Here is a 6,000-nt window from a genome sequence, read left to right on the forward strand (position 1 = left end):
CATTTTTTAAAAATTAATAAAGAAAAAATCTGAAAATTGGCTGGCCTCGGCCAAGAACAACATGGGTATTAGAAGCAAGAGCAGATCTCTGAGGTGTCTTGCTCTAATATGGAGATTCTGTAAGATGGTCTAAGGGACTCCTGCTCTTTGACAGGAATAGAGGCTGGGGGAGGCAATGCCTAAAAGCTGAGACAGGCATTAATGTTGACTGACCTCACTTCCTTTGCTGAAACCCTCCTCACTCCCCATCCCATAGCTGCTTCACAACTTGAATTCCAGAAGCAAGGCACATCCAAATTTCAATGTCAGGACAGAGCTGTGTCCCGTAGCCAATAGGAAGTACTATGGAATTACAGTGTCTGCTTTTTCAGATTAGAGTGCCACTCGGCACTCTATTAGCTGGAGAACTTGGATTGTGGCGCGTGTCAACCTTTCATACCCGTTCTCTCCCCTGTCCTGCAATGGCTTCTGATAAATCTCTCCCAGCCCCAGCCCATGGATCTCTGTCCTGGCACAAGGAAGTGTGGAATTTCCCACGGGAATATTCAGTCTGAGACACTACTGAGAACAGAAACATAGAGATGGACAAGAGTTGAGAGTCACCAATGTATTAGTGGGGGTGGGGAACTTTATCTGGCTCCAACTCCAAGCTCGGGCTCTTTGCCCTCCCCTGCTCTTCCTCCTCTGGCGGGGCCAGTTTGGTAGAGGAGAATTAGAAATAGATAAAAGTAGAGTACTTTTGGAGGACGAAGACAGGGCCTGATGGGGGATGGGCTGTTCATCAATGCTGGAGTCTCCCCTACATTCCTTCCCACCCCCCAGGCATTGAGCTCTCTGGAGCTTGTTGTGAAATCCATGGCTTCCACAGCAAAAGAGAGCCTGGGACAGACATCAGAAGAGGGACAGAATCAGAAAGCAATGGAGACTGAGCCCAGTGAGGAAAGGGAAAAGGAATTGCAGACTGTGTCCAAGTCTACGAGAATTAATTACACAGATGGACCAGCTGTTCCCCATAATCAGCGAGGACAGAACAAGAGGAAACAGGCCCAAAGGATTGAGATTTAAATTTAGATATTCAGAAGGATTTCCCAGCAGTGTGTGAAACAGAGGCCTGGAGCTCCCGAGAAGGGTGTGGGGGTGAAACCTGAAGGAGAATCTCACCTATGGAAGGCAGGTGACCTGGAGTCCAGCATGAAGGCAGAGGAATGGACAACTTGATGTTTCAGGACCAACTATGAATACTGAGTTTAAGTATCACTCTCGCCACCAGGCAGGGCCAAATTCATGGTTGTTCAACCTGTGTAGAAACAGGGTGCCACATTTGATTTAATGCCCTGTTCTTACCATCTTGAAATTCTTAATGTGTGAATAAAGGGCTCAGCATTTTCATTTTGTACTGGGCCCCACAAGTTATGTAGCTGGTCCTGCACCAGGATGAGTAGGAAGAAAAAGCAAGGTAGGAAAATTAGCAGAGGATGAGATGGGCTTTACTTCTCTTAAATTGCAGAGTGGAGGCTTCAGATGAGACAACCTAGAGATTTTTCAAATGTGAGAGACATGAAAACAGTAGAACAGAGTACCTGCTGAGAGAGAACTATGGGTCTCCTTTAGGGGAGAAGGGAGGCAGATACTATGAATTCCATTTTTCATCTATTCAACACAGAGAAGAGAATCCTAGATTTATGGGCTCGATGCAGCTAAATGATCCCTGGAGGAAGAAGTGACCTTTTTAGGTCTTCCACAGCTCAGGGCAGAAGGTACCACAGTGTCCTGGGTTCCAGGCCTGGATCACCTCTCTGGGCGCTGGTTTTCTCCTCTATACACTGAGGTATTTAGCCTGGATACAGCCTTCCCAGCCTTATATGATCTTTGACTCTAAGATTCAGAAAACTGCCTGGTCTTCAAGCCCTGTCACCACAGCTCAGGTAAAAAGGCAATTTGGCTGGTGCCAGGTTTAGGGAGGGTGGCAACAGCCCAGACCTTAGGAAGAGGCTGGCACACAGGGGCTGGATTGTCTGAGCCACCGAATCACCTTCCTCTTCCACTCCAGCTCCTCCAGGATGTCCCCTACATAAGTTCATCTGCTCCTGACCCACCCCTAAGCCCTAGGATGATGACTCATCAATTTTAGACCCCTTTGAGGAAGGGCTGGCTTGTCAGGGCAAGAGTCCGAGATTAGACAGTGCTCACACAACACCTGGAAGTGGATTTGCATGCAGCCTGGGCTCTGATGACATGCTGTTTCAGGACTGACTCCTCCCCAGTAGTCCAGTGACCTCTGGAATGTCCCTCCTCACAGGCTTCTCAAGGCTCTGGTTCTCCTCTACCAAACTGGCCCCGCCACAGGAGGAAGAGCAGGGGAGGGCAAAGAGCCCCAGCTTGGAGTTGGAGCCAGTAGGTGTGAACAGCAGTTCCCATACCTATAAGAAAAGGCTGGTAAAACTTTCTCTGCCAATTCTCAGAATAAAAGCAAAATATCAATGAGAGTCCTCTATCAGCTGAAAAACCCACATAGACGTCAGGTTTGTTTTGAGGGAGGGAGACCCAGCTGCGGGATAGAAAAAAGCATGAAACGACAGTCCGGAGATCCAAGGCTTGGCTGCGTGAAAAGGGCCTCTATTTTCTTACCTGCTCAAAGATGGGTGCTGAATGTTGCCTCTTCCACTCATAGCTGCCTGAGGGGTTGTTATACAACTGAAGGTGTAGCTACCACTTTAAAGTATGAGGCAGTGTTTGGCCTGTAGCTGCCGCCATCATGGCCATGCACATGCAGGTTCTCATTGAATTTGGACAGACGGTAAAGAAACTGTGGAGCCAAAAAATGGTGGGCCATCCTTTATTCTAGCCTTGCACCCGGCAGGCGAGTAAAAATACACAGGGCTCCAAAACCCACGCATTCAGCACTCACAAAGCAACTGACACATCTGGGTTTTCCTAGAATCAAAGGCCACCCACCAGCTCAGTCACCTCTGGTTCCCCGTCTGCCAACATGGCTTCTTACTCTGCAAAACTGGTTCTCTCTTCTTCCCTTTCATCTCGGCTTCTTCTTCTTCTTCTCCTTCCTCCTTCTAAAAAGCTACTTGGGCCCACAAAAACCTCTCCTCCAGCACACATTAGCATAACAAAACCCCTTTCTGAGCAGGAAGGTAATTAGCAGTTTCACCTGGGCAGTGCCATTCACATGGGCAGCACCATCTTTAACAATAAAAGTGAGCAAACTCAAATAACACAAATTTTACAAACTCATTTGCCCAACAGGTAGCCATTCTGAAAAATAAATGTAAGATATTCCTAATAAACAAAGCGTAAAATAAATAAAATTCTGCAGACAAGTTTATAATGAGAGGCAATTGTACCCACCCTTGGACCCTCCTGATGAAGCCAACCCCCTTCTCAAAGTTTTAGCTATTTGTTTCTTTGAAATTTACTTAGATAACTCTAAATAATATGTTTACAATGCTATTGCTAGATTTTGTTCAGCTTTATTGATGTATAATTGATAAATAAAATTATGTATTTAAACTATACATTGTGATGATTTAATATACATATACATTATGATAAGATAACTAACATTCCATCTAGTTAATACATTTATCATCTTTTGTGTGTGTGTGTGTGAGAGAACTTTTAAGTTATACTGTCTAAGCTAATTTTGATTTTACAGTACAATGTTATCAACGACACTCACCATGTTTTACATTAGATCCTCAGACTTTATTTGTCTTATAGCTTAAAGTTAGTGGCCTTTTACCAAACTCTCCCTATTTCCTCCATTTATCCACCATTCCTCCTGGCAACCAATTTTTAAACTCTAGTTCTATGATGTTGGGCAGATAAAATGTATTATGCTCACTTTGTTAAAGAGGCCATCGCCCAGGTGATATTAATGTGTGTTGGAGATCGTTGTAACCTGGGGCTTGGTTTTGGGATTAAGCCTTTCCCACCCTTTTTGCTGTAGGGCGGTACAATCCAATCATGCCTCAGAGAAGTGACTTTGTATTAGAGACTGCCCTATTTTGTATATTGGATTAAAGGTTGTGAAGCTACACTATAAAATGGGGCAGAACGGGACTCGGCCCTTGGTTCCTGAGGTTAGCATGAGAGAGCGGAGAGAGTAGAGCCAGCAGCTAAAGGAGGCCACGTGGAGTAGGCCAGGAAAAGCAGCCAAGATGGCGGAGTGCTGAGTGAGATGCCAGTTTGTGTAGAGTTTGTATCTGGGAGAAGGAAGGAGATGGGGAACTGAGGAGAATAAGTCTGGTGAGCTAGAAACCTTTGATTCTAGGAAACTCGGATAAGTCAGTGGCTTTGTGAGCACTGAGTGTGACTGGGTTTTGGAGCCCAGTGTATGTTTTTACTTGCCCGCCGGGTGCAAGGTAGGATTAAAGGCTATGGCCCATCAGCTTTTGGCTCCGCTGTTTCTTTACCGACTGTCCGAATCCAATGCGAACCTGCATGGGCTGGGCGGCTGTGATGGCAGCCCTGATAGCCCTGGCTTCTGGCTTTACATATGAGTTTGGTTTTTTGTTTGTTTTTTTTAGATTCTATATGTAAGGGATATCTTGGAGTATTTGCTTTTCTGCTATTTATAGATTTTAAAACTTCAGAATATAGGTAATTTAGATTCTTTCCCTCCTAATTATTGATTGTTATATTATTTTGTAAATTAAATTTTTTCCATTTTTAATGTGTGGGGGGAGACAGACAGGGACAGACAGGCAGGAAGGGAGAGAGATGAGAAACATCAATTCTTTGTTGTGGCACCTTAGTTGTTCATGGATTGCTTTCTCATATGTGCCTTGATCGGGGAGCTCCCGCCGAGCCAGTGACCCTTTGCTCAAACCAGTGACCTTGGTCTCAAGTCAGAGAGACCTTGGGCTTTAAGCCAGCAACCTTTGGGCTCAAGCCAGCAACCATGGGGTCATGTCTATGATCCCGTGTTCAAGCCAGTGACCCCACGCTCAAGCTGGTGATTTGGGGGTTTCGAACCTGGGTCCTTAGATCCTAGGCTGACACTCTACCCACAGAGCCACTGCCTGGTCAGGCTATTTTTTTCCATTTTTAAATCATTATTTTTCAATTACAGTTGACATACATTATTATATTAGTTTCAAGTGTACACCTCAGTGATTAGACATTACATTCCTTAGCAATGATAATCCCAATACATCTCATACTCACCTGACACCATACATAGTTATTAGAATATTAGTGACTATATTCCCTATGCTGTACTTTACATCCACCCATATGACTATTCAGTAACAATCAATTTGTACTTGATCCCTTCATCTTTTTCACCTGTCCCTCCAAGCCCCCTCCCACCAGGCAATGTTCAAAATGTTCTCTATATCTATGAGTCTGTTTCTGTTCTGCTTGTTGGTTTATTGTTTTTTAGATTCAATTGTTGATAAATATGTATTTACTGCCATTTTATTGTTCATATTTTAAATCTTTTTTTTCTTCTTACTATTAAAGGAGGCCCTTTAACATCTCATATAATACTGGTTTGATGGTGATAAACTCCTTTAATACTTTCATATCTGGGAAGCTCTTTGCTTATTCTTTAGTTTTTTTTTTAATTTTTAATTTAATTTTATTTATTCATTTTAGAGAGGAGAAAGAAAGGAAGAGAGAGAGAGGAGAGAGAGAGAGACAGAGAGAGAAGGTGGGGAGGAGCTGGAAGCATCAACTCCCATATGTGCCTTGACCAGGCAAGCCCAGGGTTTCGAACCGGCGACCTCAGCATTTCCAGGTCGACACTTTATCCACTGTGCCACCACAGGTCAGGCTATTTTTTAGTTTTAATGATAGCTTTGCTGGGTAGAGTAATCTTGGTTGTAGGTCTTTGCTTTTCATCACTCTGAATATTTCTTGCCAATCCCTTCTGGCCTGCAAAGGTTATGTTGAGAAATCAGCTGACAGTCTTATGGGAGCTCCCTTGTAGGTAACAGTCTGCTTTTCTCTTGCTAATTTTAGATTCTCTCTTTGTCTTTAACC

Source organism: Saccopteryx leptura, chromosome 1 (assembly GCF_036850995.1).
Source record: "Saccopteryx leptura isolate mSacLep1 chromosome 1, mSacLep1_pri_phased_curated, whole genome shotgun sequence".
Classification (NCBI taxonomy): Eukaryota; Metazoa; Chordata; class Mammalia; order Chiroptera; family Emballonuridae; genus Saccopteryx; species Saccopteryx leptura.